General features: G+C 39.9%; 1 long non-coding RNA gene across 1 annotated transcript in view; it reads right to left on the minus strand.

Annotated features, from left to right (window-relative positions):
- Positions 1-4,549, minus strand: part of LOC141994225 (uncharacterized) — a 307,753-nt gene extending 303,204 nt beyond the window's left edge. The window contains exon 1 of the long non-coding RNA XR_012641042.1: positions 4,492-4,549. This is a non-coding gene — a long non-coding RNA (uncharacterized LOC141994225). The remainder of the gene's footprint in view (positions 1-4,491) is intronic.
- Positions 4,550-11,239: the final 6,690 nt, after the last annotated feature.

Raw genomic sequence — 11,239 nt, forward strand, 5'->3', positions numbered from 1 at the left:
TATATTCCTGAGGTACAGTGCTGGGAGCTGGGGGGATTTTGCTCTGGTGCTTTTTTCTGTGCGATTCATGAGTGGCTCTGGGAGCACTCATGCAATATAGCTGGGTGTGGGGCTCCACATGCTGTTCTGCTGAGTGATAACAGTGCCTGGAGGGGCTTGCTGCTGGTCACTAGCAAGGCATTGTGAGAGACAGCCCAGGCTGGAGTGAGTCCAGGGGGCACAGCAGTCCCACAGTCCTAGGCTGTACCCCGGGGGAGCCTATCACACTAACCTCTGAGATTTTTCCTCTCAATATTTTCCTCTTCCCATCCTCCACCCTTGCAGATCATCTTATATAATAAAGTGCTGTTTAAAAATATGTATTTTTCCTTTTGTAAAATAGCTGTGTATCTAAAAAACATGAGTACAAACTTATTGCACAAAGTGGCCCACCCGTTAGATGACTAAGACAGAGGCAGTACTGTAGGTGGGTGACAGGGTAGCACAGGCAGAACCAGCAGGAAAAGGAGCTTAGCTGCAGAATCTAGGGGAGTTTCCTTCACTTTGTGGTCCCCCAATCGCTCAACAAAATGAAACAAAACAGTGCACAACACCACACTCGCCTCCCCACAACCCCTTTCAGTCACCTTCCTACCTTGCCCCCAGTCAGTCCCCATTGCCCATAGATTGTGGGTCTACACAGGTTGGCTCAGGCCCCTTTGTGCAGATCAGTACTAGGACAGAGTGCACGCTTGTCCCTAACCCATGGATGCCCAGATTCACAGTACACGTACAGAGCCAAATCTTAAATTACACAAAGATCTTGCAATGCAGCTGAACTATAAAAATTAGTAGCAGTATTTAGCCCAAGACTGGGCCACACATGCTTATCCAGGGCAAAATAGAAGTTACTTGTGCTTCCTTGTGTATTTTAATAAATCACATATAATCCCTATTACAATAGAGTAAACAGGACCACAATTGGCAAATTAGTCATGACTGGTGATCTGATTTCCAAATCCTGTAATTTACCCATTGAAGTACTGTCTAAAGAATTCAGTACTTTTGGAACTTGCATCACAACCACCCACTTGGAACGGACGTTCCCTGAACTAGGAACAATAATATCGTAGCATTGGAAATTCCAAGAAGAAAATAAAATTTGATCTCTTCCAATGTTGTATTGTTGTAGCCATGTTCAACCCAGGATATCAGAGAGACAAGGAAGAAGAAAATACACAGATGGGCAAATCTACACCTATTCGTCCTGGCAGCAGCAAGGACAGCAAGACAGCAGTGCTACACATCAATCTCCAAATAACCCTTTTGACAAAAGTGCCCACGGTCTGAGTTCAGGATAGTGGGATACTAAGAATTTCTGGGAAGCCCGAGCCATTATTTTCCTTCTACAAGCCTTTTTAGTGTTTAATTCATTTTTCTAATGGCAATATAATTTGTATTGACACCTTTTTATTTCTACAATTCATTGCAGGCTCTTCAAAGGCTTATGCTGAAATCTCTCTGCCATAATGACAGTGGCATCAAATTGGCATCATAATAGATTATCTGTGGAGTTGTATCCTTACATATTTCCCCCCATTTAAATCTCAGATTGTAATGACACCATAACTGGGTCCCCATAGACTCCTACTGAAATCAGTACAAAACAGTTAACATTAGAGACACCCCAGATTAAACTGAATAGAAAGTCAGAAGCAATGTAGATAAGAACAGATTCTGAAAAGTAATTACTGGATATGCTTATGTTTTTAAAATAAGTCTGTTTTTAAAATATCCCACAAAGAAGCTAGTCTAAAAAAAAAAAAAGCTACCTGGCAGCCTGATACATGCTTTTAAGTGAGAAAATGTTCAGCTAGAACATGTTAGACACCGGAAACCAAAACATGTCAGTAGATAACTAGAAAATTGTTTAATAGTAGAGTGAAACTGCCAAATGGAGAGAAATGTTCAGTTAGGGCCCAAATGTGAGACAAGCTAGTCTACCTGACGTCAGTGGGGACTACACAGATGCCTGATACGTGTTTGCAGGATTCCAAGATTATAAAGCCAGAAGGGATCACTGTGATCATCTAAATCTGAGCTCCTGTATATCACGGTATCCAAGGTGAAAGGGCACTGGAGTCAGTGGATTTACACCAGGGACAGATATGGCTCATTATGTCTGAGTGCCACAATTTGGGTCCACAAAAGATACTTTTTTAGCTGTGCTACATCATGCATGTCACATGCAATTATTTAAGTTCAAGAAGCCAAGCTTCTCATTCCAAACGACAGAGAATAAATACTAATGCAATGGAGGGTTGTCTGGCAGGTAAATTTCTAGGCATGTATACTACCTAATTACAGCCAGGTCAAGGATAGCATCACTGAGTTCTGCATTTTAAAAAGGAATTTTTTCAATTTCAGAGTTATGCCAGAATGACATCATTCATTTAGCAGAAAGGACCTCAATCTGGGTTATAATCAGAGTTGGTCTTTTCTGGCAAACAAGGACTGTTGTATGATTTAGTTTGTTGTATGATATAATCTTCCTCTACCTTTCCAGCTAATATCAAGTACTATAAAGAAGGAATCACAGATCACCTTATGAGGGTATAAATTTACTGGAGTCTCTTGTCATTGGTATGTTCAAGGTAGATGTGGAAGAAATTAGGCCTGTATTTGAAGTATGTAGCCTCTAGCCAGTATAGGGAGGGTGAAAAGGTAGCATTGATAATTCAACCAAAAGGCAGGTAACTGAGAAGACAGAATTGTACATAGTATGTGCAAAAAGTTGTACATGAGATGTGGTTTGTGGCATGAACCATTATGGCAGGGAAGATTCCCCTACATTGGGTAAGGTCTATAGTGCTCAAGTCAGTATTTTGACTTTTCTCTGGAATATGTGGGAGTGTATTTGAAAGTTAGAAGTGGCATATTGGTGGGAGTAATGGTTCAGAGTTAAGGCTAGTGTATGAGTCAGAATACAGCTCTCTGATAAGGGATACTGAAATTGCTGGTGCAATCTTCCAGTTTTATTACTTTCACGCAGTATATTGTTAAACTGCATTTCAGGACTTGCACACTAATTTGGTAGAATTACAATGTTCTGGAAAATGTTGTCCTGAATTTATCAATATTTATTTACAACCTTTACACTGTCTTAAAATATTTTTTCTAGCAATTTTTTTTTAAAAAAATTGTCCTTTTAGTTCCAAGAGAGAAAGGTATCTTTGCAAAGATAAGTCACTTACAGGAAAGTGGGTAATTTTTTTCTAAGATGCATGTGTTTACTATGTATGGAATACATCAGGGCTAAACCTCCCGAGCCTTCCCATTTTTCAAGTTCAAATAAAGTTCACAGATTTTTGGAAAAAAACTCTGAGATATTCTATTTGAACATGGAATTGAGCAGAAGCTTTTTCTCCCCCACACAGCAGTAGGGTGTCACCTACAATTCTCTAATGTGAACAAACACTATAAATAATAATGGTAAGGACATAAAGGAAACCTTGAAGTCAAATGATCTCAGAGTTCTAAGGAACACTTGGATAAAGTTGCATTATTTCAGCTAACAGTAGAAGCTGTAGAAGAAACTAATTTGGTGTACATGTAATGGGTCCAATCATGCTATGAACTTAAAAAGGGATATTGGTAAATTGGCTAAAAGCCTAATTTACTTTTTGTAAAAGCAGATGTTACAAATCATGATAGCATTAGAAATATTTAATGATGGCTATTTCCCTTTTAATATTTCCCTGAACTAGTGGAAACCCAAACTTATTAGCATTTTCTTACCACAGCAATTCTGAACCTTTTCTATACCATGACCCAGGTTTCAAAACGAACAAAAAAATAAATTAAAATGGGGGAGCGCTCTCAAAGAGAAAAAAAAAAGAGGTGGTGGCGGGGGGGGGGGGGGGGGAGGAGGAAAATATGTTACAAGGACACCCTGAACCCCAGTAAGAACCACCAGGTGGAGAACCCATGAGCTAGTCCTCTGGAGAACCTGGACTATGTCAATAACTGACCAGTCTAGTTTCACTATTCAAGCTGTGGAGAAAGTAAACATCATCAGTGGTGAAAACGTATTTGATTTTTAACATTCTGCCACCTTCAGTAATCTCAAGTGTTGTCAGTAACACAGCAAAGGACATTTACAAAAGGTGATTTTATCTTGCCAGTGTCCCTTTACATGTTAGAGAACTGCTCCCTTGTAGGTAAGAACATTCATGGCTCTGTAAAAGTTCACAGATTGCCCTTTCACATCATTCTGGGACTCCCACTTGAAAGTCTCTTTAATATTAGGTGACCACATTTGTGTTCCCAGCTACAGCACATTAGCCCCTTTACAGCTAAATTCAGTGTCAGACTGGCCATATCCATACACAGCAATCACAAAACTAGAAAGATAACAGAATTCCATAGAATATAAAACTAGTTCTTCAAATATACAACCGGAACACTGTCATGAAAATATATTAAGTCCCATCTGAAAAACTTTTCACATACTTTGTGTCAGTTGTACAGGCTTTCACCAGAGCAGAGCAGAAAAGGTGACTGCACCTCTTCTGGGGCTATCTTATTTCTGTGCTTCATGCTGTTAAATGACCCATGTTAGAAAATCAGTGATGTATTCATTTCCCCAGCCAATGCAACTTTAAGTAGGGACAGGCTGCACAGTTTGACCACTATTTCATGCTGTGTTGCATGTAATACGCTAACATTTAGCTTGTCTATTAGCCATGCAAGAAATCTCTACAGAACTAGTAGGGATTATTAGGGATTAAATTTAGATCTGTGCCAAAATAAGTAAGGTCAAGATGTTTTCCCCTCCTTCTTTTGAAAAAAAAAACAAACCAATCACTGTCGCAGAACCAACAATCAAATAAACAGGTTATGCAGATGTTTGAAATTATATACACTGAGGCTTTGGGAAGAAACTACAGCAACTATATCAGCAAGCTGTAAAACATGCTGCAAATATTTCTTATAATGGAAACATTTATCTGCAGCTCCCACTACTGCCTTTTAAGCAGTCCTCTTAAATTCTCTCTTGTAAGAATTGTGAGGCTGGGAATACATTTTAAGAAAATATAGTAATGTATCAAAGCAGTTATAAATAAAAAAATAAAGTGAATAAAGAGAGATATCGAATGGAGTTTTATGTTCTGAAACATAAACACTTGTTACCTTTTTACACTTCCAGGATACCATAATATTTTATGAGCTATTAGGATCTGCGTATGAATGACAGAGAGAGAGCTTTTCTTCCTCTTTTATATGCATTTGCATTTTTCCCCTCCTCCCTCATATTTTTTATATTGTTCTTGAATAAATATGGCATTTCCCCCCCCAAAAAAGTTCTTTTTCAAGAAAAAGCTAACTCTATCAAGTACCTCCTTTTGCAGACTGCAGCAGTTTTACTGAATGGTAAACATTCATTAGTATGCCCTGATATGCTGACGATCTTACTGACAATTCCCAGAGTGTTCCCTCTTTCATAAACAGATTGTTGATGGTTGATGCATAATCCATCTAAGTATTGAAACAAAAGGAAAAATATCACACAATGTATGCAGGGCAGTGCAGAAACTGAATGCCAAAAAATGCTACACATAGCAGGAGACAATAAAATACATTATTTGACTATATACATTTCTTGTATTTACTAGCATTATTCATGAAGAGATGTAAACTGTTCTATTTTGTCACTGGATTTATTGTTCTCAGAACAGATGCTTGTCAAATGTTTTTTAAAGAATGTTTCATTCAATTTAATATAAAATTAAGCCACAGAAAACTACACTGCTGTGATATTGAGGATTTGACTCAATTGTTATGTTTGGGTTGCTCATGCGCCATGGAAAAATATTGAGAGAGTTTTCATTTTGTGACGCGTTTGTCAGACTCAACAAACTTGAGCATCACTGAGTTGCCTGCAGCACTGCATCAACTGGTCATAATGTACCATGATGATCTTGTGTCCAAAATTCTGTAAGGGGTCAAAGCAACAACACACTGTGAAATGCCCTTATGAGACAATGTTTTATAGGCCCCAAGTGCAATTTGTGGATAAACTCTTCAGAGCAACATGCATCTCTTACTATGACTAGACACAGCTCCAAGCTCAATGGTGCCCCATCTCAGTTGGGACCTCTAGATACTTCTGTAATACAAATAGCAATTATAAAACAGAGCTCGTCAAATTATTCACTGTGAATAACTTCTGACCAGTTTTAGCAATTTTCTGTGAAGAAACTATTAACACATGAATGTTTGCAATACGTGAATTGTTTGATAAATGGCCAAATAATATTCTATGAATAAGTCACTAGATAATTTCCCCATCAATCACCAAATCATTTATTCACAAATAGCTTTTTGCCATTAATCAATCAATCCTACTCACATAGTGTCCCCACAAAAGAACAAACAACCCTCCCAAAAACAAACAAAGACATGATTGCAAGAATGTAGAAACGGTGAAGAAACTGGGACAATCCTGCAAATCTTGCAACCAGTGCCAACCCAAAGTGGTAGTTATAGCACTGGAGTGGGAGTCACAAAACTTGAGGGTTTAGTCTCAATTGAGCCAGTAGATTACTCTGAGCCCTTGGGCAACTCATTCTATCTACCCATATGTAAACACAGTATACTACCATGTATTTCACAAGTGAAAATGTGAGGCTTAACTACTAGTAAAATGCATGAGATTCTTAAAGTCATTTCTGTATTCTTTTCCTTTATTACAGAGGACTTCTGTTGAAAACATACCTTGATGTTCAGCAGATCCTGCTGTCTATTATTCTCCATCTGAAACTGTAAACCTCAGTTGTGACACCACAATTACTTGTTGTGGCACTAATTACACACAGTGGAGGGGATTAGGATGTCACTAACACAGGACTATGACTTCAGCTAAGGGATAAACAGAGCAGATGATACAGGGTATAAGACAAGCAGTATTGCTCCAATTTCAGCAGAATATTTTAAAAACTTTTTCATCAGGCATTAGTCACTTCTTTATGGTTTCCACTTAAATAATGAGATTAAAAAAAGAACTGTGGGAGGATTTGACTCAGGGAGTTTAATTCAGGGAAAAGCTTTCATCTCTAGGCAAACAGCCTGAACTTGACCAAAGTTAGGAAAGGCTGAAGTTTGTCACATCTGACTAATCAGCTATGCTGAGATGCTAACAACTTGTGGTCATCACTAACCTATACCTGGTTAGAACTAAGGACCTAAAAGTGGAAAAAAAGATACATCCCTTTTCCAATCTTGGGAAATCCACAAGACTAATTCTGTCATTACTGCTAAGGATTGCCAGTGGCACCTTTATGAAGTGCAATTTAGTTTCTTATTCATGAACAAGAAAATCCTTAAAGTGTTTTAAATAGGGGGAATACATTTAACTCTACCTCCCTCAGCTCTGAACTTCTTGACTCTTCAGGAATATGTATGCCATTTCGATAAATTGACATGTGCATAATATATTGACACACACATTCAGGGTACAGAAGGATTATTACCATCTAGTTCTCCAAACTGTCTCTATGAGTTTCATGATGAATTGATGTTACAAATTTTCATTGCATTTTAATGGTTGATTTACTGATGTTTGTAAAACCAAAGGTCAGTTCAATAACTGAAAATAGGTGTGACAGTGCTGATGGTGAATGAACAAAGATTTAAAGAAAAGTGAAAACATGGCTGATAAGGTCATAAAGTTGAACACTTGAATACGTTTAATTGACCTATTTTCTTCCAAAGGCCATAAATTTTGTCACACTTTGTACATGCCATAGCAGTGTTCTTACATTTACAGAGAGAGCCTTAACATATAAGCTAAAAAAGTAGCTTTAAGCAGAAAGGAAAGGAAGACTAAAACAAAAAAGCCTCTCTCTAAAGCAGTAGTTAAAAGCAGCACACAATGTAGATCATTAGCAGAAGTTCAAGTAACATCAGCTTTCTTAATAAAAAGTTGCAATTAATAGAGAGAAAATGTCAGGAGGAAGACTAATTTTTTTTCCCCTTAAACATTTTCCATGTTATACTTTTCCAAGTGTAATCACATATTTAGGTTGTAACCTGTTTGGAGCATGGCTTGTCTCTTATTCTAGGTCTTCAGTACCTAGTACAATGGGACGCTGATCCCAGTTGGTGCCCCGAGGCACTACTATAATTTATATTATCAACTGTTCAAAACTTATGAATCAGGCACCAAAAAAATCATGAGATGAAAAAAACATTTCAGGTTCTTGGGTTGTTTGAGCCTTTAGGGTACACTTGGGTCAAATTTTCAAACTATTCTCTGGCTACTGTGAGTGCTAGAAAGTTGCTTTTCTTTTCTTTTCTTTTTTTTCTTTCTTTCTTTCTTTTCTTTTCTTTTTTTTTTTAAGTGAAAGCAGCAGCGGAGGTGCTGGGCAGCTGCTCCCCAGAGTCTCTCATCAGTTGTCAGGGCTGTGAGCATGGGCTACAGCAGCTGGGTGGGAAGCTTCCATGGCGCTCCAAAGCTTTGCTTAAACTTACACTTCTCCTCGGGAGGGAGGGGGAGGGGGTGGAGAAGGAGAGGGAGCTGCTGTTCATGCCTGGTGCCAGGGTCACTGCCTTTGGCAGCCCCATGGATTTTGCTGCTGAGGTGAAGCGGCTGCTTTCTGGAAGTTTTCCTACTCCGGGAAGCAGAGGCAACACGTGTGTGTGTGTGTGGGGGGGGTGTTACATGCCCCTCCAGATTTCTGCAAGGGTTTATATGCCCTGCCCTGAACCCCACTGCATACCATCAGACCCTTTAAACTGTGCCCCTTCACCCCCACCAACAGTTATGTGTTGTCTGGCCAGGGAGGGAGGTTGCAGGACACTGTTCCAGCCCTAGTGTTTGAGAAAGCCTTGGGTCTCCACAGAACAGGCACAGGCACACAATGAGTGGGGATGGTGCAGCTTCCAGCTTTCCCTCTCAGCTTTCTACACCATGCTGCACTCCATGCGGACGAGTGAGGAGCATGGAGATTCCCAGTGACTGTGGGGAGAAAGGGAACCTTTTCCGCTGATCAAGGCAGACTCTCAGAACCTGGACATTCAAGTCAATTTTTAGGGGGTTGGGGGAAGGTTGTTTCTTCAAATGTGCTCTGCAGCAGGAAGGAGTTGATCTCCCTGCCTGTCTGCAGCTGAAGAGGCCGATAAAAACTGGAGGTTTATCAGGAATGGAGCCACACCTTCCCTGCCACTGACAGACAAATGTGGTCCATCTCCAAGACTACATGGAGCAAAACCCGCAGTGTCACGGACCAGTGCACCTCATTACAAATAAGAAAAAGCATCCATCCACACAGCTGAGTGACTTCACAATGCTTAGAATATCCAGCAGTTTAATTAAAATGACCAGGATCAAGGATTTTGTGCTGACATAACGACATACCACAAAGGTGAACTTGATTGAAATTAAGGGCTTCAAAGGAAAAACAACAAAAGCGCAAATCCCCTACTGGAAATTTTGGATTGGTGGAGGTTCACAAGGATCCACAGTGCACACAAATCTTTTGATAGATATTTAGAAAGGGACCTCAGTCAGGGGCGGCTCTACCAATTTTGCCGACCCAAGCAGTCGCCGCCGAATTGCTGCCGCCAGAACAGCGGCGGAGCTGCCACCGAATTGCCGCTGCGGGACACAGACTGCCGCCCCATTCTAAATGCCGCCCCAAGCACCTGCTTGGAAAGCTGGTGCCTGGAGCTGGCCCTGACCTCAGTTTATGAAACATGACAACACTGTAAATGGCAGAGACCTGCATTGTAAAGGTGCTTGCCTTGAAACCAGCCTGCTGACTTTGTCCTGGGTAAATAGCAAGAGACATAATAGACAAGTTATCCTATAGTTGCACCAGCTCTTTTTCATGTGATCTAAATTCTAGCATAGGCAGAGAATTAGTGTGATTCTTTCAGAATGACAGAAGAATGCCATTAGAATAGCCTGATTAGATGCCTGATTATAGCTTCTAAGCAGCTAAATCTATGTATTGTTCATCTGTGTGGGAAGATCAGGCTATGATATAGCAGATCTGGATGATGAAGAAATATTGGCGAACACATTGACTCAGCTAGCAACTCCAATGGGAAGCTATTATTATAAACATGGATCTTTCCCTCTTGAAGTATTGGAGAGTTCTGATGATGCGATAAATTGGGCAGTAGGCCTAGAGATGACCTTCGCTCACAGCTTCAACCAGACTCTCTGGATTTTCATGTAATAAGAAGGGATTAATCACTGAAGCAATCCACTTGTTGAAAAGGAAGTGGGACACATGTTTAGGCTCCATTCTGATTATTCCAAAAAACATCAGGCTGCATCTTTCTGCTGTGTTGTTCCCCAGCCTTTTGGAGTTCTAGGAGTTTTATAGAAAGACAGTTGAGCTCTACTCCAGACAATATACTTGATCTTTCCTCAGAGCTGGGAGCTGAACTACATGAGCTTGAGGTCCCTTCAAGCCCCGTATTTCAATGCTTCTATGAATATTGATTTGATATCCTTGAAGAGAGCCAATGACCTGGTACACCTTGCCTGTTTACGTAGATCTGTCTCTCTTAATGGCTATATATTGATTCCTGAAGCTATTTGCCACCTGGGGAAGAACTAGATAAAACACTCAAGTTTGAGTAGATTTATGCTCATTAAAGACTTGCTTCCTTGACCATGCACCACTTTGCGAGAGACTCTTCACCAAATGTACTGACATTCTTGGATTGACTTCTCGGGGTTGATAAAAGCCTGGCCCAAAGACCTGTGCATCCCGTGAAAAGGAAACAACTTTCTGCAAATTTAAATTGAATTGTCAGAGAAGTAACTTGAGGCCAAATCCTGCAAGCCCTTTGCTTATGAAACTCTCATGGGCCTTTAGAGCTCTAATCACCAACAGCAGACCCCTTTCTTTTTCCAGAAAGATGGCTCCTGCAGACTATACAACTGAAAGTAGAAGAGGGATATAGTTTCAAACACATAACCTCTCCTCCTCCCCCCAGAAGTATTCTGCAATAACGTCCCTAAGTGCTACATCTTACACTAGTGTTAGTATGGTAGTTTTAGATTATGCCATAATATTTTTAAAAAATAAATAAATCATGTACTGAATTATTACAAATGACCTCACAAAATAGTATCTATCAGGACATCAACATGGTTTCAGCTGTTCTCAATTTTATAGGTAAAGGCTAAAATCATCTTAAAAAGCCATAAGCCTCATCTAGCCTTATTAAAGCCCTGGGCAAA

This window comes from Natator depressus, chromosome 9 (genome assembly GCF_965152275.1).
Source record: "Natator depressus isolate rNatDep1 chromosome 9, rNatDep2.hap1, whole genome shotgun sequence".
Classification (NCBI taxonomy): Eukaryota; Metazoa; Chordata; order Testudines; family Cheloniidae; genus Natator; species Natator depressus.